The sequence below is a fragment of the Panthera pardus genome, unplaced genomic scaffold (genome assembly GCF_024362965.1).
Source record: "Panthera pardus isolate Hobbes unplaced genomic scaffold, ASM2436296v1 HiC_scaffold_24, whole genome shotgun sequence".
Classification (NCBI taxonomy): Eukaryota; Metazoa; Chordata; class Mammalia; order Carnivora; family Felidae; genus Panthera; species Panthera pardus.
Genome location: NW_026526810.1, coordinates 49,907,219 through 49,935,038, shown reverse-complemented (window position 1 = coordinate 49,935,038; position 27,820 = coordinate 49,907,219). Strand labels below are relative to the sequence as shown.

Genomic DNA, 27,820 nt, shown 5'->3' with positions numbered 1-27,820 from the left:
TATAAAAGACAAACTTTTAGTTATTTCCTAGATTATAATGTAGCATTTACCTATTGAATCTAAAGAGGTTTATTTCAGCCTCACTTTTATTTTGAGATATTCAGGGACTGAGCATATGATGGAGTTCTGTAGTTCTGCATATTATTTCAGCTATGTTACTGGGTAGATGTTTAGATTAAGTGTGGTTTTGCTGAAATCATGCCGGCAAAGTTACTTCAAGGGACCTCACTGCTATCACGAGGTGGCTCACAGAGTAGGTGAAGTTCAGGTGGAGGTTCAGTCGCCCGTTTGGTCATTATCAAAAAAAGATTCATGGGTGCCATCTCTTGGATATTTTTATTGATCTGGTTGGGGAGATGATCTGGGAATATGAATTGAAAGGGAGAAAAAAAACCTTCCAGGTGATTCTAAAGTCCAGCCATGTATGAGAATCACTGTCTTACATTTCCTGAAGGCGTCTGGGAATTCAGGGTAAATGTCACTCATGTGATTGTCACCCTGTAGTTCCATCACCACCATGTTGAATCCCCAGTCCATGCTTTATGTGGGCTTGTTTCATCCTCATGGTCCTTGGATGCAGCTGGTATTTGGCCCCTGACTTCTATTTCACTTGTGCTCTAAACACCATGTTTATTTATTTTCCCAGTTGATGCCTTAATCTGGAATAGTTTGAGAATAAGGCCTGTATCTAAGTGGTTAGGGCATTTATTCATTTATTTTTCAACATCTGTTGGGTATGTAATATGTGCCCAGCAGACACATTTATTTCAGATGTAAGAGCACAAAGGAGGGGGACCCCCAGGCACAGCAAGTCTCTCTGAGGAAGGGGGGCATCAAATGGAGACACTCAGGTGGTTGAGGTGGAAAGGTCAAAAGCAGAACAAAACAAAAACTGCAGGATATAAAAAAGGTGAAACTTTTTTTGTCTTTTTATCCCCTTAACCCGTCACAAAATTTTGTTCCTCTCTAGGTTGTACAAATTTAGCAGCTAGTGTTGTGTTTCTCATTTAAAAAGAAAAATTACTATTACTCTGATTATTGAAGATTATTTCAAATTCCTCCTTCAAAGCTCTTTGGAAATATTAATATCAAACAGAGATTTGAAAGGCAACCCTTGAAAATCCTACCAGATTGAATAGCTCTGATTCTACTGTTATGCTCTGCTGCATCCTGTATATAATAATAATATAGGACATTAACGGAAGATTATTTTCAATCTGGGCCATCCTTTTATGTCTTCAAAATGGCACACTCATATAATAATCTTATTCTGTAATGTTGTTTCTGCCATAATAAGCCACTCTTCCTATTAACCGTGTCATGGACTGTAATAGCCCCAGCAGTGATTGAGATCCAAATGAAATGGGAATTGGCTGACTTCTGCTGGATTCTTGTTAGGTTAAATTAGCTAATACATCGACAAAGCTACCCACCATCCAGACTTCTTGGTAGCTTTTTCAACATCTCGGCGAGCACTGAAGGTGCTCAGGTCGGCAGGTGGCTCTGAGGAAGGTCTTCTATTCTTGCCTTCTAGTAGCTGTGCCCCTGCTGAATCGAATGGCATTCCCATTATTTTACGGATAATGAGATGAGATGTGTTTATCACAGCAATTTATTGAAAACAAAAAAGTCACACATTAGCAAGCTAAAATTATAATTAAAGGAAAAAGGGGGGGGGGGGAAAGCTTCTGCATAAATCATGCCAAAATTTCAAGGGACCAATCCTTAGAGGACAGAGACGTCAGGCTTCAAATTTGATGAGTAATTTTCCTGGGCCACGCAGCACCAAATATATCATCTGACACAGTTCTTTCTTTGATTTCCACTTAGGTTTAATGGTTGAATAATCATGGCTCATAAGTTTATCTTTAATAACAGTCGCAGCAGACAGTTTATTAGCAGATTCTGCAGGCTGCAGGGCTGTCATTTGCTGTTACAGTGATTGTCTGTTTTAAATATCACAGCTGTTGGTGTTTTTATTTATTTATTCATGATTTGATTCCTGCCTCTCCCACATCTCTGACGCTCAAAGGCAGGCTATTTTCCTTTCCTCTTTGAATTGTGAAAGGCTGCTGTGACAGTCCCTAGCCCAGGCCGTGGAGTGTCACACAGGGTCCTATGGTGCCGAACAAAAAGCCGCGTCTTCCTGAATCTGGCAGAACTCTTTATGAGAGCCGAGCCTTCTTGCGCGGGGCTTTCTCTGTCAGTGAGGGGTGGGCATGAATGGAATCCTATCAGGGGCTCTGGGCCAGTGAAGACCCTTCTTCATGCATTTCTTGGCCAGGAGAGGGGAGCCACAGGAGAAATGCAAATGCCCAGGCCTCTACTTTCCCATGTGATAGCACCGTGAATAAACATAGGAAGCGCTGTGAGCTGCGGTTTCCGAATTCAGCTGAAGAGAAGGCTTGGTCCATAACACACAGCATCTTTCATTGAGTTGTGGGGGGGAGACAGGCTTGTATTGAACAGATGACATTATTTCGTTTGTCTCCAGAAAGGCGCTGTGAGGAAGAGTTTACATAGAGCGATACAATTTTGTGAGGAGAAAAATCGGGGCCTTACATTCTCAGCATGACCTGGAATCAGGCACGGAATTAGAGGAGGCGGCTGCTGCCGTTAGGTAGGTAACTTGGGGGGAAAACGGACAGACCCCCAGATGCCAAAAGGCTCCCCCTCTCTCCTGAGGAAGTACGCTTCCTGTATCTCCTGTATCTTCCTATATCTCCTGAATAATAAGTAAAATAATGCCCCCCACCTGATAGCTGAGAGGTGGGCAAAGTACCATTCTACAACAGAAGCCTATAATGGGCACTCCCTCAACAGAGGGCACAAGAAATGTGTACAGCGAATCTCAGTTAATTTTCTGCGGGTAGGCTTGGATCCCTGGGAGGCCAGTGAAAGCAGAGAGAAGAAAGACATCACAAGAGGCACATCTTACCCATTTCTTGAGCTTGGAGGGACATGTTCTGTCCTTCTGTCCCTCGCATACTCTAGAAGATATCTACCAGTTTTTTTGCCACGTTCAGAAAAAGGGAGACACGAAAGATCTCTGTGCCCCCTATTGCTTTGGGAAAGGGATTGCCACAATCTGCAAAGAGGCAATCACCTGCCCCTTTACTACCAGCAGCAGATTTTTTTTTTTTTTTGGCTTCCCCTGCCTTTCAGTAAGTGCTTTTGTAAAGTAACAGTAAAAGCTAACGTGCGATAATATTTCAGAAATTAATGGTGGGTGCTGAGGATTATGGAGCACTTTAATTTTTACTGTTGCTTTGCTAATATCTTTATGAAAATAATGAGCACCAGAAAGTGGTATCGATTGGTAAGGAGAGCCAGATCCAGGATTCAGCACTGAGCCTTTCCACCTGCCTGGCTCCAGATGGACTCCCCAACATCAGGTTGAAATCAGATGACGACATTCTTTTTAACAGATCAGATACCTCTCAGGGCACCCGGGAAAAGGAAGTTCACTATCAACATCACTAGTCCTCACTTGTGTGCAGCTTAGTGGCTCTCTAACTCTGTGCCTAAAAAGCTCTTGGAGTCTGCAAGCTGGGTGCTAATATTCTAAGGCTAAAGACTTATAATAATTAGTCATTGTCAAAATAATAGAAATGTAATGCTCATAACGTTAATATAGTAGATATGGTTTTATTTTATTTTAAGCTTTTTTGTCCATAAATGTTCATTAAGACTTTGGCACTTGATGATATTTGCCTTAATGAATATCGGGCAGTATTTTTCTATTTAAATTATTTGTTGACTCCATTATGAAATCCTACTGATTCTACTTTGATATATCCAGCATTCAACTGATTTTCCTCATGGCCACACCTACTACTGTGGTCTGAGCCACCAAAGATCATGGTAATCACCTCCTAATAGGTCTGTTTGCTTCTGTCTTTGCTGCTATGTAGTCTATTCACCACACAGCAGCCAGAGTGAGCCTTTGAAAATGTAGGTCAGATGATGTGGCTCTTGTTAAAAACTCGCAGTGGTTCCCCATTTCACTGCAGGGTAAAGCCCAAGTCTCTATAATGTCCTATGAGGCCCCACGTGGCTGGGCCCCTCCTGACTTTGCCTACCCCTCTTCCTCTAATTCACGCTGCTCCACGCCCTCTGGCCTTCTGGCTGCCTTTTGAATATGCCAGGTAGAGGGGCCTGGAAGCCATGCCCGTTTTTCTGCCTTGGATGCTTTGCCACCAACTATCTGCTTGGCTGCAACCATTACTTCATTCAAGTTTTTGCTCACAGCTCATCTCAGTGCAACCAACCTGCTTAATACTGCTGTTTCCCTTTCCAACTCCCATCCCCTCTTGCCCTGCTCTACTTTTCCCCATCACATTTCTCACCTCCTAGCATTTAACCTGTTAGCATTAGCATGTCAGTACCACAAGAACAGCAATCTTGGTCTTTAACTGTATTTCACAACTTCTAGCAAGTGCTCCAGAAATATTTGAATAAATGAGTGTCTATTATGTGCCAAACTCTATGATATATAATAATTCACAAGACATATGTGCTGGCTTATAGTTCAGTATGGAAGACATACAATTAACCGGTAGATGGAGGAAAAAGAAAGAACAACATACCAAATGAATATTAGTGCAAGAAATCGTTAAGCAACAATGAAGCTGAGTCTAACAGTTTGTGTGTGTGTGTGTTTGCGTGTGTTGCATGTACTTATAGCTGTGACCTCATTCTGCATTACATTGTTATAGTTTATGCCATTAAAATGGTTCCTTTAATGCAATTCAACACATTAGTATTCATCGTGGTCTCCAAGGAGCACTATGACTTTCAGGTGCTCCACACCTGAGGAAATTTAAGAACTGCTATTTGTGTGGTGATTTTCAAAGGGTGTTCACATGTATTTTTCTCATCTAATTCTCGGAACAACCTTCAAAATATTGGTCTTCTGTATCATCTTCTTTGATAAGTCCTCCCAGTTTTGACTTTCAAGCTTCAAGCAAAGATGTTTTTAGGTAATTTCATAATTGAAGATGCCTATAGGTTCTATGAGATTTCTGTATGCTGTCGTTAGTGCTTTGGCTGCTATCCTGTGTTCATTTTTCTTTCTCTTTTTCAGTTTCATCCCACTACCATGAGTCTTTCTCTCAAAATAAGATTAAATTCGTCAATGATTGCTGGGAGTGGGAAAGGGCATCTTAACATAAACTTTTGTTTTCTTACTGTTCAGTCAGCTGGGCCCCAGACCTTGGGTCTCCTTCTCTTTCAATTTCATGGACATTGGATAAAAAACATGGTTTAAGTAGTTGTAACCAATATCCTTGTTTCAAGAGCTCGTATTTGGGAAAGGGTGTCAGTGGTGTCGGCACTGTGGGGATACATCGTGCATACAAGGTTCCTTTGTGTGTGTGTATAGTTTTTAAATCAACTTCCCATTTTAGAATAGATTTAGATTTACATAAAAGTCATAAATATAGTATAGAGATTTCAGATATATCCCACTCCCAGTTTTCGCTACTATAAACATCTTACATTATGGTACCTATGAAATAGCTAATGAACCAACATCGATACATTATTGACTAAATTCCATGTATATTCAAATTTCTTATTCATTTATTTTTATTTACTTATTTACTTACTTACTATCCTTTTTTAGTGTTCTAGGATCCCATACAGAATACAACATTACATTTAGCTATCATGTTGCCTTGTCTTGTTTTTGATGGGTTTGAAGGTTTTGAGGAGTACTAGTCAGGTATTTTGAAGAATGTCCCTCAGCTGGGATTTGTATGTTTTCCTCATAATTAGACTGAGGTTATGGGTTTGGGGGAAGAAGACCAAGACATATGGTACCACTTTCATCACATTATATCAAGATTATGTTCTATCAATATCACTTATTACTATTTTAAAAAGTTATTTATTTATTTATTTTGAGAGAGATTGAGAGTGAGTGGGGAAGGGGCAGAAAAAAAGAGAGAGAATCCCAAGCAGACTCCGTGCTGTCAGCAGAGTCTGATGTGGGGCTCGAACTCACGAACCATGAGATCATGACCTGAGCTGAAACTAAGAGTCCAGATGCTTAACTGACTGAGCCACCCAGGCACCCCTCAACATGACTTATTACTATTATGTTAATCTTTATCAACTGGCTTGGATAGTGTTTTTAAGGTTTCTCCACTGTAATCCCTGTGATTTTTATGTACCCTTTATTTTAACCAAATTAGAATTGTGCAGAAGTTTCCTTGGACTTTCTGTCTTAGGTCTAGACTCTTCCATCCCTGAACCAACTCACCTTCCTCATATTTCCAAGATTTCTATAGATCTTTTTGTGGTTCAGATATTAGCTTGATGTCATCCATGGAGAAATAACAATTGTGGGAGTGGAGGGTGCTTTTGTTTACGTTTTTTTAGTTAGTGATTCAGATTAGCTATGAAATTAAATGCCTTGATTTTTGAGCAATCAGGCTAAGGAATGCAAAAAGAAGACTAATGATTAATTTTGTGTATTTACAAAATTTTAGAATAAAAGTAGTTTAATTTCAAATTAGAGAAGTAATTCAGAGGCAGTGGAATTTAAAAAACAACAACAAATGAATAAAAAAACAAAAAGCAGAATCAGACCTATAAACACAGAGAACAAACCGATGATTGCCAGAAGGGAAAGGGTTAGGGTTGGGCCGAACGGGTGAAGGGGCATGGAAGATACAGGCTTCCAGTTATGGAATGAATGTCATGGGAATAAAAGGCACAGCATAAATAATAAAGTCAGTAATTTTGTAATAGTGATGTAACAGGACAGCCAGTAGCCACACTTGTGCTGAACATAGCATAATACATAAACTTGTCAAATCACTAAATTATACACCTGAAATTTATGTAACACTGTGTGTCAACTATACTCAAATAAAAAATAAATTAAAAAACAAACAAATAAAATAAAAAGTAAAAAGACCACACACACACACACACACACACACATGAAAACAGGGAAATTTAGGAAAAAGAAGAAACAAAAATCATCTTTAACTATCAAGAGATAATTACTGCTATCAATTACCTTCAATCATTTTTCTACATTTCTATATGTGTATATATTTATACAGTATCTACTTATCTTCATTTTCTTTTGATTTGGGGGACTGATCTTATATCTATAGTTTGTATTTTACTTTTTACCCAGAATTTTTTCTCATTCAGCTTTATTTTAATAGGTCTTAAAATTCTGTGACAGATTTTTTGGTCAAATTGTTCCCATTAAAAAGTACTGATTTTAGGGGCGCCTGGGTGGCTCAGTCGGTTAGGCGGCCGACTTCGGCTCAGGTCATGATCTCGCGGTCCACGAGTTCGAGCCCCGCGTCGGGCTCTGTGCTGGCAGCTCAGAGCCTGGAGCCTGTTTCAGATTCTGTGTCTCCCTCTCTCTGACCCTCCCCCGTTCATGCTCTGTCTCTCTCTGTCTCAAAAATAAAAAAAAAATTAAAAAAAAGGTTAAAAAAAAAGTGCTGATTTTAAAAACTAGTAATGTAAATTTGCCACAGGAAAACAACAACAACAACAACAACAACAAATGATCCACAAAACATCCTCTTTTCTCCCTGAAAGTTTTACATTGCATTATTATCATTAACCAGACTTTACCATTAAACTTAATTGGCCAATGGAGATAAGCAGTTCTAGACCTTCCACCACTGATTAAGACTGGGTGGCAAGTATTGGGGATAATATTCATTTAGCCTACTGAGTTTTTTATCAGAAGACTTGGGTATCTTACCTGTCCCAACAACCTTCTTGCCCACTGATTTGATGACACACCCACAGCAACGGTCTGTTGGAAATAACAATTAGCTAGGAGCACCTGGGTAGCTCAGTTGGTCAAGTGTCTGACTTCGGCTTGGGTTATGATCTCGTGGTTCATGGGTTTGAGCCCCGTGTCAGGCTCTGTGCTGACAGCTCAAAGCCTGGAGCCTGCTTTGGATTCTACATATCCTTCTCTCTCTCTCCCCCTCCCTGGCTTGTGCTCTGTCTCTCTCTGTCTCTCAAAATTACATAAACACTTAAAAAAATCAGCCAAATGACCCAGAGGAGATAGAGAAGCTCTCAACATACAAGCTTTCTAAGAAGTGTATCAATCATGACAGCATCACCAGATTTCAAAAATCTGAGGCCATCTTCCAGCTTCTTACCAGAATGGTGATCAATCTTCTTCAGCTCAGTAAACTTTGCAAGCAATGTGAGGTGCGTGACCAACACTCCAGCACAGGTTCATTGCTAGCACTGATTTGGTGTGGGTGGTTCAAGGTAATCACCTGAGCAGTGAAACCGGCTAGTTCATTGGTGGGTCATTTTTGCTATCACCATCCAAATTGCAATGATGAGCATCTTTGACAGACACATTCTTGACATCGAAGTCCACACCGTCCTGAAGAAGAGCTTCACTCCACCTTCATGGAACATTTCAACGGACTTTTCTTCAGTTGTAACACTGATGGTAACAAAAATGACCTCAATGCCATGTTTGAAAACACAGTCTCACAGGGATAGTATCAACACCACCAATTTGGTGGACATCCTAGAACAAACCCAAGGCTTGTCAGCTGGATGACTTGGTGACAGAATGCAATCCAGAGCTTCAAGCACTATTGTCCCACAGGCAATGCCATCTTACTGATGACTTTTCATCCCTTGAACCAAGGCATGTTTGTACTTGGTTTCAGCATGTTGTCACCATACCAACCAGAAATTGACACAAATACTGCCGGGTCCGGGTTGCAACCAGCTTTCTTAATGTACATACTGACTTCCTTAATGATTTCCTCCATACCTCTCTGGCTGAAGGGTGGTTCAGTGGAATCCATTTTGTTAACACCAACAATTAGTTGTTTCATAGCTAGTGTGTAAGCCAGAAGGGCATGCTTACGGGCCTGCCCATTTTTGGATATACTTGCTTCAAGTTCACCAATACCAGCAGCAGCAATCGGGCCTGAAAATTTTAGGCACAGCCTGAGATGTGCCTCTAATCATGTTTTTGATAAAGTCCCTATATCCTGAGGCATCAATGATAGAAACATAATACTGTCTCAAATTTCCACATGGAGATATCAATGGTGATCCCTTGCTCACATTCAGCTTTCAGTTTATCCAAGACCCAGGCATGCTTGAAGGAGCCCTCTCCCATGTCAGCAGCCTCCTTCTCAAATTCTTCAATGTTCTTTTTGTCAGTCTCCCCACATTTGTAGATCAGATGGCCAGTAGTCATGGACTTGCCTGGATCACATGTCTAATGATGCTGATGTTAATATGAGTTTTTTCTTTCCCTATTTGGCTTAGATTTAGCAGTAGTTTTCATGGCACCTGTGTTCTAGCAGCAAACTCATGGCAGAAAAAAATACACTAAAATTATATATGGAGGATTTATTTCCTTTTGTTAATTAAGTTAAAAATGGCTGACTCCAGTAGAAGCATTTAATCATACACTTAGTTTTGGCAATTTTATTTAGGGAATTTATAATTTATAATTACATAATTATAATTTATAATTCATAATTATTTCCTCTGTCTTCAATTCCATGATGAATATCTTTGATGCATCTTTGGAATAATCTTTGACTGTATTTTTTATTATTTCCTTATTATAGTATCGATGTCAAGCTCATTAGAATCCACATTCTTGAAGATGAGATGGAATGTATACTATAAGACCACAGAATCTACTTGTCCTTTTCTGGAAATCAAGATTTAACTAGTCTGGTGCCTCTGGAGGAACAGAATCTAACATAATGTTCTTCTGCCTCTAAGATTTCATGACTCTATGATTAGCTAGTCTTAGAAATTTTTTCTTATACACACACACATACTTCAATGTGGACAGTACAACTTAGACTAGGATCCTATAAATAGTAATTAAAATTAAAATTTCATTAGCAATTGGATAGATTATTAAGCCTAATATTTTAATTGATAATGTTCAGTATAATTCACTCAGGAAAAAAAATCCGGAACACTGTTTTGGGGCAGTTAGTAGAACTTGAATATGAGCTAGTGTTATTAAGTCAGATTCTATAAACATAGCTTGATAAGGCCTTAGATTATGAGGTGACGAAGTTAATAACATGTGCTCACTATTTCAAATCAAGCTCTAAAAAGCAAGCATTGAAAATATGAAGTGGTTCTCCCAATATAGTTCATGTGGTTTTAGTCTTAACTGCTATTGTGGTGAGATTAATTTCACTCCTATTATTTATTTGAGATACAGAGAATTTGGATAGGGTCCAGAGGAAATGAGAATAAAAATGAAAATGATTAGATGGTTGATTGAGAAACACTGAACTCATTGGGATTATTGAGTTTGGAGCAGACTAAGGAGATACTTAATGACAGTTTCTGACTGTAGAGGTGACACTATGTTATGATTAACTATGTGTAACCAATTTCAACTTCTACCAAGAAAAAGGCACATTTACACAAGTATGGATTTGCTTTGGTCTTTGAGAAGATGTAATAAACTAGTGGACAGCTGCAATTTGTTATCAAGTGTAGGATGCATTGTAGCCGGGAGAAAGAAGGCTCATAGCTTACAAGGAGAGGTCCCAGGAAATGGATGAAACTGCACAACAGAACAGTGTGCAGACAGGAAGTGATATCACTTCCTATCACTTTAGTTGGTGCCTCTTTACAACTGGCTTGGGGGCTACTGAATATAGGCCATTGTCCTCTTGCTATTCTGTGCTTATTGTACATTAGCAGGAGTTGATTGACATCAATTCCCTTTGTTTATGTAAATAGCATCTGTGAACTGTAATGTGACATTTTTGGCTCATGTAATAAAAATGCAAAGTATGTATGTCTGTAAGTCACGCTGATTTAGAAAGGTCTACTTTATTCCAGTATAACAAATTATTCCCATGGAGTGTGTTAAGCACTTTTGGAAACTTATTTTGGTCATTGAATCAATAAAGCACTATTTGGAAAATTAATGCCTTAAATTATACTATGTGGTATGTTCAAGTTGCTGGGTTACACAGATCTGAAAATTGGGGCAGGGGTATTGTGCATCCTTCGTGAGGAATCTAGAATCGAGTATTACATGGATAAAAGAATGGTGATGACAATGCAGATTTTCTTAGTAGTCACAGGCCCATTTCATTTGGTCTTTAACTCAGGGCAAGGACAGCCCCTGATATGATCTCATGTTTTCTCATTGCTCTAGGACTCCATCTATAACCCTTCCACTCAGACCCTGTTCTTGGATTCTGCTTCTGTTTCTTTCCTCCAAATTTCCATTCAATTTGGTCTACTGAATTCTTGTTTTGAAACAACATAGTATAATGCTAAGACTTTGTGCTCTTGAGTCCTTAGACCTGGGTTCGAAAGCAGCTCCATCTCTTTCCTAATTTGGAACTTTCACTAAATTTTTTAACCTCTCTGAGACTCAGTCTCCTTACCTGTGAAATTAACATAATAATATCTATAATGCACAATTAAATGCAGTAACCTTTATAACAGATTTACCCCATGTGGCACACATTAAAAGTAAAAATTTCTAGGAGAAAAATAAGCTGTGTTTTTTCCATTTGATCTTTTTCTCCAACTCTGAGACACTACTGATTATTCAATAAATACTTATTGAGCACTTATTATGTTACAGCTTTGTACACAATAGTGTACAATAGTTTGTGCTGGATAGCTAATAATAATATAATGATAATGATAAAAATAGACAGTTCTCTTATATTCATGGAGCTGACAGTAGATTATGATTCACCATTGGCTCAATAATAGCTTTACAAACAAAAAGCTACATTAAGCTATGTATTCATTTTAAGGTATACCATGATCTCAGTGATGTATAAAAGGGGACAATGTAGAAAACTTTTGTATAATTATTGTCCCACTCCAAAGGTAAAATTGAACAATTTCTGAATACTGGTCATAATCTTGGATTTGTCTTTGATTATATTTGTTCTATTCCCCAGCTAATCTATTCCTCCTCAGTAGTTCTCATAGGCTCCACCCAATCCTGTGATTGTTGATCAGGGGTATATTCAGGCCCTGTTCCTATCTTTCTCACCCATTGTTTCACTAATGCTTTGGGCTATGCCTGAAAATTCCAGTCCTGGTGAGGTGCCACAATCAAGAAAGCACAGTCAAGTGACCAAAAGTAATTTCATACAGTTCCAGTGGTCACTTCTTGCTTCCTTTCTTGCAGAACTTGAAAGAACATCCAATCCTTTACCCCTAGTGCTGCTTGTTTCCATACCCTATTCCTTATTTTCTTCTCTACCTCTCAAACATGCCCAACCTCTCCAAAACCTCTTTTTCCATTACTTATATTCTTAAAAAAATTTTTTTAATGTTTATTTATTTTTGAGAAAGAAAGAGTTAGACTGTGAATGGGGGAGGGACAGAGAGAGAGGGAGACACAGAATCTGAAGCAGGCTCTAGGCTATGTGGTGTCAGCACAGAGCCCAGTGTGGGCCTCGAACCCACAAACTGTGAGATCATGACCTGAGCTGAAGTTAGGTGCTTAACTGAGTGAGCCACCCAGGCTCCCCTCCATTACTCACATTCTTAACATTCTTCTTAATATATTTCTTCACCTCTGTGTTTAAAATCAGAGAAGAAGGAAATGCCAAATAGGCAATGCCAGGATTTTTCCTAATTGGAGGAAAGAAGGAAGGTGAGGCTGTGAATTTTAATTCATAATTAATAATTTTATTTCTGTCTTGCAGTTATAACTTGTTGCTACCCTCACCTAAGGATTGAGCACTATGAAGGGCATCTGGCTAAGGGGTGAGGATAGCATCAGTTGGAAGTGGGAAGAATTGACTGACTTGGTTCTTGCACCTGCCTAACTCTTCTCGGGTGCATTTCTGTAGCTTTGGCAATGGGGTCTCCTTAACTCTCTGCCAGGTAGACTTTAGGGACAATCTTGGGCTTGGGTAGGAGCAACATCTAAGCCCTATTAAAGCTGCCCATTGGTTCAATGTAAACTTAGTTTTGCCGTTGCTTCCCCTGATATTTGAACCCCGTTTCTCTGGTAACATTACGTTTGTCTGATACTCCAGGTAGCACTGATTGAGTTCTAAGGGCCAATTCTTAAAGAATTTTCAGGACATTTAGGGTTAGCATGGTGGCCATAAAATGATCATTTAATAATGTGCAAGGGCTAGCAAAAAAACTAAGAGTATTGATACTAAAATATCCATAACTTACTCTAATAATTTGACCTCTGCATTACTATATGGCTATCTTGTAATTTGTCATATGTGCTTATTGATCTTTAGTTATAGGACTATTTTTAATGAGGGATGTCAGCATATAGGATTCACCTTATTAGAATAAGTACTGAATTTGGGTGGAATTGGACTTCCGGGTGTGTGGTCTGGGATGGTATGCTCTAGAGAAGACTGTTTCAGATTTGTTTCATGCACCTTATATCTTCCATGTAGGAAGGAAAGTTGCACAATATATAGCAAATTAGGACAATGATATTATTGGGTTAAATCATAACTTAATTATTCAGTTACTTGAGGCTACATAATCATTGAGCCATATCTTTTGATAATGTTCCTTTAGACTCTCTGGGAGTAACCAAATTTAGAATGATGTGCTGTCATGCCACTTCTAAGAAACATTTCGTATGCTGTCCTTGGTGATTGGTTACCAATGCCTCAGAGAATACTGTTTATGTAAATTTCATTAATTATTTCACTTCAAACATGATGAAAGTGTTTTTTAAAAATGTAGTTGAGATCTAAAACAAAACCAGATATAATTAGGGATTCAGAGCCACGGAGGATTTGTTTCAGGAGCAACACTGTTTTCATGGAATTACAAAGTATATCTGAAGTTTATAATTTAGTTAAAATTATCAAGTATTTGTAAAGTTACTGTGTTGAAAATATGCTAAACATTTTTTGTAGAGACTCTCAGACATTTGGTGCAAGAGAAAGTTGAGTTTAAAGATAGCCAAATGTTGAAAATGGAAGTGCTAGTTATTCCATAGCTGCCACTCCAAGTCTCGCTGCATAATTATGCTGGAGTTGTTATATGTTCCCTAGAGGATATGACTGAGCAACATACATCTTACCTCTAGATTTATTTCCCCGGTCCTATAAGGCACGGCAGCCTTGGATAGTCACCTATTACTTATATTATCATGCTGTACATCCAGCCATAGCATTGGCATTGTATTATTAAGGACAATGGATATTTCCTCATAGTTGGGGGTTTTCCAAGCAAACAGATATAATCATTTTTCTCTCCACAAACTATTTATGCAATCTAGATAAATCGTCAACAATTGCACAGTGATACTTCTACAATAAATTCATGGTTCAAATGAATGACTATGGTTACAGCCATGGTTAACTGAGACTGGTGTAAGAACACGTGCTTCCTCTAATTTACCATTTTTATAAATACAGTAAAACCATGGTTTGTGAGCCTAATTCCTTATGGAAACATGCTTGTAATCCAAAACACTTGTATACCAAAGCAAATTTCAAGAACCATTGGCTCAGTTGTGATCATGTGACATTCAGTGTCATGTACTACTTGTATTGCAAGACATTGCTCATTTATCAAGTTAAAATTTATTAGAAATGTTTGTTCGCCTTGTGGAACACTTGCAGAACAAGTTACTCGCAATCCAAGGTTATACTGCACAACAAAAAATTGCATGTTAAAGCAACATATTAGAACCATGAACCAATCTATAATGAATAGCGATGGTGCTTTAAGGACAAGACTAGATGAAATAAAGACACCGAAGTACAATTGTATGCCTTCTTACTCATCATCAACATTAATAATCACTGTTTAAAATAATTCTAGTTTTATCTTGGAGGTCAGGTACAATAATTAACCCTCAAAATTTTATTAGAATAAAAAGCCATTTTATGAAGACAGCTCTGATACCTGAGGACTTCTTCATGGTTTCTTTTTTCACTCTTTTAATCATTTAACTGGGCAAATTGGTATTCAGTTCTCTCATGTTCTTGCTTCTCAGGAGAAAGGATCCATGTAGATTGCCCAACTTGTATCCCCTGCTTGTGGCAAAATATAAAGTGAGAGGAAACTTTACGAAGGTGTCTTTTTCAAACAAGATTAGCTTCAGTCATGTCATTCATCCTTTCCAGTTCTCCATTCTCAAAAACTAATATTGCTGTGAGCAAGGTAGTTAAATATTCAAATTTAGATCTTTATTATTAGTATTAGATGTCATTTTCCATTTCTAGCCAAAGATTTAGGAGATGCATTTGTTCTCTTCTCCATAGCACATGTTTGTCAAGAAATGAAATGTATTTTTCATATTCGAGGGCCTACTTTAGATTCCACCTGTTTCTTGCAGATTTCCCTGATAATTGTATCATGGCATACTGCCTTTCATGAAATTTTATACTTATTATTTTCATTATGTATTTGGGATCCTGGCTACCAGAAGTACTCTGCTTTATGAGTCCTTCAATGTGCATATGCAAGTTGAGTATTGAAAGTTGACTTTATGTTGAAAGGAGATGTGCTTTTGTTCCCAGATTGCTAAAAACATCATAATATCTCATTACAACTTATGGTTTAGAGATAATTTCCAATGATATATATTGCAATTTCCTTAACTCTTTAAATTTTATTCTTTTCAGCTACAATTGAATATATAATTGATAATCTAAGGCCCAACAGACATCTGACTGGGCCCTGTTATACCTATCACCATTCGTATTTTGTCAGTCATATTAAAATTATGAAATAGTTGGTATCAGCATTTTAACTGCTATTCACAAACTAGTTTTATATCATATTGGTACATATTCAAGACATAATAATTCATTCTTGATTTATTAAAGTCTAAAACAAATTATTACTTTTATCCCAATCCTGATACTGCTTGAACCTTAAGACCTTTAAGCTCAATTTATTCCCTCTTGCCTTTTAAGTAATTTTTATTTAGCATTTTAGTTTTACCTGTGTTTTAACTGAAAAAGACATTGTAATTTTATATAGTTAACATTCCTTTAGAATGACCTGATAATATTTTTCTTTGCTTTTACCTTGTCAAGATTTTAACTGGGATGATTTTCTATTTGAAGAACTCTCTTTAGATTTTCTTTTAGTTTCTTTTTTCTTTCTACTAGCAAAAAAAAATATATATATATATGTATATATATATACATATATATATATATATACATATATATATATATACACATATCTTGGATTTTCATCTGAAAATGGCTTTCTTTTACCTTTATTTTTTGAAACAAATTTTTATTGCATATAGAATTTTAAGTTGGCAGCTATTTTTTTTTTTTTTTTTAGCACTTATAAATGTTATTCTATTGTTTCTGGTGTGCGTCAGTGCTGTTGAGAATTTAGTTGCCATTTTTATAGTTACTACTTTTAAAGTAATTTTTGTTTTAATTCCTGTCACTTCTTAGGACTTCCTTTTCGTCCTTGATATTCTGCATTGTTACTATGATATGCCTCGATGAGATTTCCTTTGTGTTTTTCCTCCTTTGAATTGTGTCTTTCCTCACCGGAATTCCTTGGGTTGATGCCTTTTATCAGGTTTAGAAAATAGCCACTGACTGTCTCTTCAAATATTGTTTCTGCCTCATTCTTTCACTTTTTTTTTTTCCTTCTGGGATTCCAACTTTAAGTGCCTTTGCCATGTTCCCATGTGTCTATTTTATTTGCCCAATGTTTTCCATTTTACTAATCCTGCTGGCTGCTGTCTGCTGTTAAACTCCTCTAATATAGTTATATTCAGGTATATGTATTTAAAAATTTTTAAGTTCCATTATATCCTCTCAATTAGTTTTATGGGTGCCAATTTTTGTTGAGACTCTTGACCCTTTCATTTATTAGGTGCACTTTGTCCTATTTTTTTGAACATATGAATCATAGCTATTTTCAAGTTGTTTTGTGTTAATTGCAATATCTAGAGCATATGTGGGTCTATTTATGATGGTTTTGATGTTATTTCTCTTCTGTTTCTATGATATCTCCTAGTGTCTTCTCATTTGTAATTTAAAAAAATTGTGTGCTGGACATTATGTACTATAAAGAGCCTAGAGAAGCTGGGGATGTAATATTGCACCAGTGATAGTTTCTCCCTTCCTGTGTTCCACAGGTAGGATGAGGGTAGATCATCTCAACTCAACAAGAAATTGAGCTGGGTCAAAACTTGGATGCAGGGTTAGAAAGACTCAGTCTAATTCTTGTTCATCTTCTTCTTTAGGCATGTGCCTCATGGGATATGTATTAGGAGTCTTTCCAATATGTCCGTCAGTCCTGAAGACTTTCAGGAATGTAGGTCTGCCTTTCAGAGATTCTCATCCAAGTTCTTTGGCTTTGTGCATAATGAGCCTTCAAATATGGTGAAAGTCTTTAGGGATGGACCAGTGGGATTTCTCAAGAAAGCCAAGCACCATGCAATAGCAGAATATTTCACTCACTCCTCTAGAAAACTTGGCACAGCTAACCAGACTCCCCCTCAGCAGTCGAACTCAGCAAATATTCTTATGGGTAAACTGGAAGCCTTTCAAGTTTTTAGTCTGTTCTTCAACTCACAGAAACATTCAGAATATAGTTTGACCAAATATCTGGGCACCCTGTGACCTAGTCAATATGACACATATAATTAACCATCATACTATTATGGTGTGTGTGTGTGTGTGTGTGTGTGTGTAATTTATTAAACACCATTATTGTGTGAACTACTTAACTTGGCATCCCAGGCTATCCAATATATTGTATGTGCTCAATTCATATTTGTTAATAATGGAAAATGTCCAATTCATATACAGTTTTATGCAGAAATATAAAGACATTTTAGAATTATTTTGCCTGTGTTAAAATCCTACTTTTATCACTATTCACTGTGTGCTTTTGGGTGTCAATTACCCTATCTATAAAATGATGAAAATAATAACTATCTCATTAGGTTGCTGTGAAGATTAAATAAGGTAAAGACGAACCAGTAACTGGCACCTGATAGACAATAGTATGTGTAAAGCATCATCATCATCAATGTTATTGCTGTTATAATTATTTTTAATTTTGAGCCATATTTCTCATTCCAGTGAGATGTGTTTTGCTATTTTCAAACTTCTTAACCATATTCATGCACTTCTCTAATGACTTTAACCTAGCCTGAAATTATAGGGCTTTGAATACATGGTTTATCGCTGAACATATAATTTTAAGGTTTTTTATTTTCTTGATCAAGGATTGTGCAATACCAATCAACATCATCACCATTGCCATCCTTGTCAGCAGCAGACTCATCACCATTTGTAGTAGCTAATACATAGCAAGCACTATTTGTTGAATAAATGAACGCATGAATGCATGAGGAATGAAATGATACTTTCTCGATCTGCTAAGAGAGTAAAATAATGCAACATATTACACAGGATATTTAGCATCTGAATTTATGTTTGTTTTAGTTTTATTCAGATTGGTATTACTCCAGTATTTATACATGACCTAATAAGAGAGATAAATGGTTGACTTAAATGATTTATTGATGCCAATGAAAACCAAATACCTTCATGGCATGAAAGAAGAAGATCAGTTTCACATTAGTTCAAATAAAGAAGAGTGATGGAGAATTGAATCACCACAAGGCACACAACAGTTTAGGCATAACAAACTCAATAGGATCTGTGTCCTTGCAGTCAATGCCATACCCGTGTCTTGAGCGGAGATTCATTTTTAGCAAAACAGTATTATCCATCACATTAATTTCTGTTAATTTGACTGTTATTGGTTCATTGCTTGTATTTATTTTATAGACTGTTGTTTAAATTGTACCCAAATTAGTAAGTGTAAAAATATATATTTAAATTCATAGCTGTAACATGAATCAATACTTAGGTAATATAATAATTAAATAATTTCCCACTTGGAGTTTATAAAACTTGTTTTCCTTTAAAAGGAGACCATGCCTTACTCGAATTTTGTAAGCACCATACGACCCAAGTATTTATTCAGTAGGACTCCATCTGAGCACAGCTTGTTAGCCTATAGATTTGGATGCATGTGCCCTCAGAAACATTACAGCAACATACCAAAGCCCAATATATCAGAGTTAATCTGTGATGCAGGCATCAGTCCAGCTGGTACATTCTACTACTGTGAGCACTTCACTCTATAAGTGGTGATTTATTTGGCATTCAGATTGAGATCTTGTGTGGAAATAACAAAATAGACTCAAGTCCTGAATGCCTGATTCTCAGTTCTCCTCCTAAGAGTCACCCTGTGAAGATACACAGTCTTCGGCCTGAGACAGTTAGTAATTGCCTGTTTCTCTACCCCTTCTACATTTGTATAAACTCTCTTGAATAAATAATGAATCACTTTTTTTTCCCTCCTACTTCAACAACTAAGTCTCATAATTAGAATTTGCGACTTCTTTTAATACATTCAATTATCTGCTGATTCAAGCATCTTCAGGTCAAATGCATTAGAAAACAGCTAATTATGCCCTTTCCCATGGGTAGAAAAATCTTTAAATTTAATTAAAAGACCTTAACTCAACTCCTTCACATTAGGGTCTACTTCCCAATGGATTTTCTACAGGGTGACTTAAAGAACCAAGCACAATATTAAAATTAGAAGCAGCTATTACTTGTTATTTCTTCCTCTTTAAAACAGAATTATTTTTGGATGAAGGATACTTTGATCCTTAATTTCATTTTCTCAGTTTTGTCTCAGTATTCACTCTTAAAAGCATACATTAATTGAGAAACTTGCTTGACAGTTTTAAAGATGTTTATTTTCTATATCTTGTGCCAGTAAAGCACCTTAAACATAGACTACTGTTTCTCAGTCTCAATATTCTCTTTGGCATACTGATCAACACATAAGCAAAGGTGGCAGAAAAAAAATCTTAAAAGAAGAAAAATTTTAAGTACCACATCTGAGCAATGTAAGGTTCAAATATACAGGATGTTCTGACTTTTATGAGAGAAAGTCACAAAGATATTTTCCTGTTTCCCTTTTCTAAATTGGAAAAGTGGAAGAGAGAGCTATCTTGGTTTAATATCTTCTAAGAAAGCATAAAAATCAAAGCAAATCATGTGTTTGTTTTTTGTTTTTTGTTTTTGTTTTTTTTTTTAGTTTCATGAGTTTTACTTTTTTTCTGGACTTAGAACAAACTTTTTTTTTTTAAATTAGAAAATAGCCTTACATGAAAAGAGAAATCCAGATGTTGAAAGGAAGAAGCAATCTGGAAAGAAGCAATTATGTATTATTCTTAGGTGAGTTTCTTTTCATCTATTCTGTTTCTATCCCTTCTTTCTTCTTCCACCTTCCTTCTTTCTCTTTCTTTTCTTCTATTTTCTCTGCCTTTTCCTCTCCCTCCCATACTCTTTTTTCTTTTTCTTCTTGTTTGGCCAATTACTTCTAGAAGACAGTTAAATATGTTAGCAACATATCGATACCTCAAGGTGCCTGTGATAAACCCAAACTATGTGCACTCCCATTTCTTGCTTGTTTGAATCAGAGTCATAGGAGAATAATTTAATGATACTAGTTATTCTTACTTGTTCAACAAGTAGGCACTGGGGAACCACTGGAGATTTTTGAACAGAGAAATGGCATCCAAGAAACTGATCTTTCAGGAAGCTTTATTTGTCAATGATGGGTAGCAAGAATTAGCAATGGAGGATGGTAGGCTCATTAATAGAGTTTATAATTCTCAGGCAGAAGGTGTTGAGGATTTTGAACAGCCCAGAACTGGGAATATGGAAAGGATTTCATATTGAAAGAAATTTAGGAAGAATAACTAACCAGTGATAGATCAGATATGATAAAGAATAGATGTGAGCCAAAGGTTATTGTCAGCTTTCAAGCCTGAATGACTGAGGAAAATGGAAGTGTTATAAATAGATCTGACTGAGTGAAGAAGGTAAATTCAGTTTTAGGAGTATTTCCATTGAATGTTATGAAGTACTTCTAGGTGGAAACAACCAAATCAATTGGGGAAATTTGGAGGAAGTTGTAGAATTTGAGAGGAAAGGAAAAAAACAAAAACAAAAACAACAACAAAAAAAGTCACCTCAGGGATTTGTTGACATAAACTCCCTGAATCTCTTGTTACTCCCTGAATCTCACAGTTCATGAGTTCAAGCCCCACATTGGGCTCTGCACTGACAGGTCAGAGCCTGGAGCCTGCTTTGGATTCTGTGTCTCCCTCTGTCTCTCTGACCCTCCCCCACTCATGCTCTCTTTCTCTCTCTCAAAAATAAACAAACAAAAAAGAAATATCTAATGATTAAATTTTTAGTGAAATGCTGCATATGTGTTATAATACAACTATTCCATATGTACCCCCATAACCCCTATGGATCTTGAATATGCATTTATTATTACTTCAAGGGGTATAGAGATTTTTTTGTATGTATAAAAAAGTATTGTGAGTCTTGCTCTATGCTTATGATAGAATGGGAAACATATTCTATACAGGGGGTCAGTCCTTGTGGTTGATATTTGTGTTTGTATGAAGGTGCAGGTGTGTGTGTGTGTGTGTGTGTGTGTGTGTGTGTGTGTGTGAGAGAGAGAGAGAGAGAGAGAGAGAGAGAGAGAGGGAGAGAGAGAGAGAGAGAGGAAGAATACATTAGGAAATGAGTGTCCAGAGGGGTGATTAACTGAGGAGGATGGGTTACTGTCAATGTTGCTCAAGGAGAAGTTGGAGATCCAAGATGGGGAGTGTAGGAGGTAAAGTTGGCCTCTTTAGGAATGATAAGTGCGAGCCCTGTGGTGTAGGATGGTCATGCTGAAGAAGAGTTGAAACAATTAATGACATGGACCTCCATGATCACAAGTGAATTCTATGATCAGAAGTAGGTGAAACCACCCTACCATGTTGCTGTGCTTTTATAAAACAAATTTTGCATAAAACAAAGGAGAGCCTCGGGAATGAGAGAAAGACTGTTTTCTCATCAACCAAGAGCCTTAGCCTTATATTAATGGAAAATATATGAAAAGGAGAGAGGAACGTAAAAGTTTAAGAAATGCTAAACCTTCTTTCCTAATGCAAAAGAGTCTGAGAAACAGATAAACCTCCAGGGAAAATCTGGGGCCCCTATCACTCACTTTACCAGAGTGTGGTTTGAATCAAGAGATTCTCTCACATTTGAAAATTCCTGGCTATGTTTTGTACTATTATGTATTCTATGTTTTGTAGTATTCTATGTATTGCAGTATTTCTGTAGATACTCAACATTCAAAATAGAAGAGATGAGACTCTGTACTGAGAGTATAGTCTTTAAAAGAAATACATATGATCCTATGGTGGTCACAAGTGCCTAGATATTACCTAAGTCACAAAGAGATTCAGCAGGGATGTTGCTGCCTCAGGGAGCCTGAGGACCTATGGCCAGGTCTATGCAGCAGAAAGTAGAAGGGGAGTTGAAAACTAATCAGTGTCTTGAGACTGTCCTTATAGCTAAACAAGGCCCAGAAAGCCCATAATATCTGAAAGAGACATTGAGATTGAGGAGTACCAACCTAGGTTAGCCAGTGCTTCAGTCTGTGAGAAGATGGGTGAGGACGGGATCAGAGAGCAGCCATGATACTCATTGCCTAAACATGTCACATGCTCTTATGCCTCCACATGGTGGGTCCCTCAATCTGGAATTTCCATTCTCCTCTTAACCACCTATGGAATAACTTAATGCTGGCACATTTTGAATGGGGCCTCCTGGGAGAAACTCCATAATGAAAGGGAGTCAGAGAAAATCTCAATAATTTTATTATTTATAATACCCAATTTTTGAGTCAGAACACTATTCTTTACAACAGCTTATGAAACAGTGCATTATTTCACTAATGAAAAATAACTTGCCAAAGTTATATGGCTGTAATTGGTAATGTCAGTATTTTAATCTAAATATCTCCGTTTTAAGTTCCTTGTTCTTGACCATTAGGCTCTTTGGAAACCACTTCTCTTCTCAAATATGTTGGTGAATATATAAAATAAGAAATGTTTAAACTAATCGCAATTATAGTGACCAGTATGTGCATTCTCTCACTTGGCTCATGCTACTGGAAACCAATGCACAGTCTGGTTGGGTGTTAGGAGAGGCTGGAGGCAAGAGCAAATAAATAGTGATGGTTTTATTATCTCACCAGACATTTAACAGTTTTTCATTCCCTTACTCAAATAATTCAAAATGTTCCACCCTATATTTAAGCTACAATTCAAGTCGGTTTATCATCCAAGAGTTTTTGGAATTTGGTTTTTCCTTATTAATCCAAATTTATTCAATTCATTTCAAAATCCATAGATTATTTATGGAGAGCTAGGAGTATGCCAAGCACTACAGTGGGGAGAAGAAACAAAGATGAAAAACACATCTCTCCACAATCCCATGGTCTTGTTGTTTGCATTTAAAGGTAACAGTCTAAACACTATATTAAAGGTATATTCCAAATATGATCAAAACAGAGGCAAAAATGATAAACTTCCTGAAAATGTAGGATAAGTTTATAAAGAATGTGAAATTTGAGTTAGGTGTTGAAATATAAGCAAAGTTTATCGAGCAGAGAAAAAGTATAAGGGCATTTCAAGGAGCAGCAGAACAAAGCATGAGAGTATGAAATAGTATAGTGTGTTGGAAATGTGGCAAAGACAGCAGTAAAAGGATTAACCAATTATGTATGTGGAGGAGAATAGCAGAAGGCTTGAAATGCAGCTTGGGGCCATATTATGAAGGTCTTTGCATGTCGTGCTAAGGATTAAACAATAACTGTGTTTATTTGTTATTTTATTCACTTTTTTTCTTAACCATTCACTCTCAGGTATGTACACGATGAAAATATAAAGAGTTTTAATTTGCCCAAGTCCAACAGCATTTGGGAAAAAATGTTTTCATTCTATGTGCAAAGTAGTAGTCTAGGCACCAAGGAACATCCAAAAGAAAGAAGCACAGATTCACTGTCTCAGAGGCAGAAAAAGTAACTCTCAAAGAATCTTACAGAACAAACTGGTCTGGCTGGAGCAGGGAAGGAATGTCTTACTGTACCAGAGCCAGTCTTTACTCCACCCAGATCCTTTAGAATTCCTTTTACCTGTCCACTCTGTGCATCTGTAGAGAGCAATCCACATTGCATTAAGGGCCAGAAAGAAATTCTCTCCTCTCTATCTCCTAAAATGATTTATTCTGCACATCTTTAAACTTGACATGCATACTTATGATTTTATCTCTCAGGTTTTCTGGGAGGAAAATAAACAAATTAAATCATGACTTCCGGGTAGGGGAATTTTGTTTTTAAGAAGCTCGCTCTTACAGGGAGCGTAAAGATGAAGTGAAGGGATGCCTCCTCCCTTTCCTTATACAGTATTTTAATCCAGCCATAACATTCTCCTTCATTGTACTCCAACACATCATCATGCCAGTCCCTGACTCCAGCCTGGTCCTTTCCTCATGTTGTTCATTCTGATACAGAACAAGTCCCTCTTGACATGGAGTTACTTCTCCCTCTTCACTTCCAAATCCAATACTATCTCTCCTTCAGGCAGAAGCAAGTATTGACTTCTCAATACGGTGTATTGGGTCAGATTCCTCAGAAGCAAGCCCTGTGACAAGGATTCCTGAACAAGTATTAAAAAGCGTTCTTAGAAAAGAATGTAGAGAGTAGGGGAAGCAGGACAAGGAAGAGGAAAAAGCCAAATAAGGGTTCAAGCCTCGGTTCGATCCTATGGGGAGCTCTGAAGTACAAATTATACCTCAGGTTTGTTCTGTCTCCAGGAGGCTAGACTTTCATACTCTCACATAAGTCAATAATTGGTTGTTGGCTTCTTCTAGAAGGGAGGTGTTGGCCATACAAAGTACTGGGGACTTCTGATTCTCTACCTGCAGGCAAATCTGCTCCAGCAGCCCAAAGCTGTTCCTCCGAAGACAATTGCAGGTGGTAACCATTAGAAGGAAAGCACAGAGAGGCTAGAGTTGGGATCTTGGGTTTCTAGTAAGAATTTCAAACTAATTCACCTCCTTGAGATTCCTTCATATCTGAAGAACCAAGCAAAATCCAGGGAAGATCCTCACAGTACAAGAATCTGCATAAGTGGACCCTGAGGCCTATTTCACTGCTAGTAGGAGCCCTGGGCTATTCCTCAGAGGCTATTACACTCCTAGAGTTCAAGAGTGTGAGGTAATGCATCTACCCATCCAAGTGTAAAACCATAGGCAAGGAGACTAATTTAGTCAGCTGATAATAAAGCATCAGGAGACCCTTGGTGATTCCAAAATGCAGTTTGCCAGCATGGAACCTGTTCAAATGTAATAGCTCTCCCAGGTTAATGCATGGAAATTGGCTCTATGAGAACATTTTAAAAGGAAAAGAGTAGTAGAAAATCGTCAGCCATTTGCAGAGACAGTAGGCCTTTTCCTGCATTTGTTTCTTTATTTTTCATAGATAGATAGCAATCTAAGACATTTACATGTGGAACGAGGCCTGGGAAATTGCTTAACGAAAGCACCTTTCAGCCTAGGCTGGTGGGAACAAAATGATGCTCAAATTTTGAATCCAGACCTAAAATGAATATTGTATTTATATATGTGTTTCCTCCTTTACATCACTTTTACCCCCTTTTTTTTGAAAGGAAAGAAATAGGTTTAGAGAAAAGTGTGTTGCTAATATGTATAATTTCCCATTTGTCTGCTGTCAAGATTAAAGCAGGAACAATAATAACAACTTCCTTTTTGTGAAACAAAAAGCTAATCAATGGCTATCTAGGCATCTGCTGTTGACTGCAGAGCAAAAGAGCAGGTCAGCATATATCCTGTAGCCCAACTCCATTCACATTCCCTATTAACCTTGTCTTTTTACCTTGATCTCTTCTGGGCTACATATCTGAGAAGCTGGCCTCTTAACGTGCATCCAAGTTTTACTGATTGGAATACTGAGAAGGGCTGCTGGAGCCATTAGATATATTGGATGAAATTTGCTTAATTATCAATCATTACACTTAAAAGACAAGGATATCCTGCATGTAAATATCAACTCTCAATAATTTATACATAATATCTTTACTTTCTTTTCGTTCTGTTACTATCATGAATTCCTGTATTTTTTTTAAAAGTTGTTTTACTTTTCTGGAAATCTCAGAGGCAGAGTTGAAGTACTAACGGCTTTCGATGCCAGCCATATTTTGCACTAACTGCTATACAATTTGGAGTGAGTCACTGTTCTTCAGTTGATGGAGGTTATAGGCTGAATAATTAGTAAAAATTTCCAATGTTGGCAGCAGGAAACAGTAGGCAGCTGAGAGCATAATGAGGGCAACTATCTTAGCACCAGGCTAAGGGGAAAAAAACACAACTGAATAGATATCAAGTGTTCTTTTCTTAATACAAATCTAACATGAAATGATTATCTAAAATAAAATGGCAGTGGTCCCATTTATAATATTTATTGCTCCCATTTATAATTTTTACATTGTAATAATTATAATATTTACTATTAAGATCATATTAGCATCTTAATGCTGTTCTAGTTTTAATATATTTTTTATTATTTTAATTACTTGGATCTCATTTTTCAGGCAAATATATTTCTCACAACCACATCTCTTCATTTATTCGCACAACAAGCAGCATTTATTGAGCACTTCCTGCCTTCCAGGTCCAGGGTTATGCATTCTGGATTCTGTGATAAGAGGCAGAGTCCTTCTTCTTAAGTTGTTCACAGTCTAGTTGACTGTGACTGTCAGGGCTCTTGGTTACAAGCTACAGAAGTTACGCTCTCTGAGTTAAGCAGGTAAAGAATTTCATTAAAGGACATGCAGTAGCTAAAAAAATCACCCAGAAAGCAAAAGAATCAGAGTTAAGTCTAGACAGTCAGAAACAAGGTCCAAAATGACACCATAATAGAAGCAGTGAAGGTGTCTATGCTGCAGGCACAAGCATTGGACCCTGTTTGCAGCTTGCCCTGGAAACACATCTGGGAACAGGCACTGGAAGCTGCCACTTTCACCTCTGTCCCTGATGCCCACTCCAGGTGACCCGATCTTATTGCAATTGCTGTCATCATCACCTGGAAGACTTTCTCCTGGCCTCTGCTTCTTTGCATCAATCATTTTGGTTTAAAAACTCCTATGGGTCTGTAAACTGGTGAGCCTCGGTTAGGTGCCCAAGTCGAGGAAAAAGAGAAGCCAGGAAGTGAATTTCTGACATTTTCAGCTTCTATGATGGAATTCCCCAAATTTAAGAATGGCGTTGGTATACAGGACAACCACAGTGACAAATGTTCACTATAGTCCCTCCTTTTGGTTACCTCAAATGAATGTGTACTCTTCTTTCCTTACTTATACAGACTACTCTGATAACGTGTGTGTCTATAAAGAAATGAGCTTACAAGATTTGTTGACAAGGGAATGATGTCAATATAACACTGACGTTGTGTTGGTCCATTTATGATTTTTTTCAGTACACAAATATTTTCTGCCCTCAAGTAACAACTAGTGAACACAGGTGAACACAGAAAGCTGTGGAGGAGCACAGTATTATACGTGGTGCCCATTCACATTCTCCTTCCTGTTTTATTCTGGGCATGTGCTCTGCCCAACAGGGGCTCACTGTGTGATTCTGCCTCCTCTTTGTATATTTTGCCTGTGTCTGCATAGATCAGCAAACTCAACCCTCAAATGTTTGCCTTGATCCACTTTTTCTGGTAAGCTCTATAGTCATTTATAAGCGATTTTCCAGGATGTGGGGTTTCTAGGAACATGTCGACCAGTTATAGTAGAAACACTTAAACTTAAAAAAAAAAAAGGTGTTTTATTAGCATGATACAAAAACCTCTTATACTACCACAAGCACTTTTCCTTCCTTCCCAAGAG

At 37.4% G+C, this 27,820-nt stretch overlaps 1 pseudogene; it reads right to left on the bottom strand.

Annotated features, from left to right (window-relative positions):
• Positions 1–1,408: 1,408 nt before the first annotated feature.
• Positions 1,409–27,058, bottom strand: LOC109262586 (elongation factor 1-alpha 1-like; annotated as a pseudogene).
• Positions 27,059–27,820: the final 762 nt, after the last annotated feature.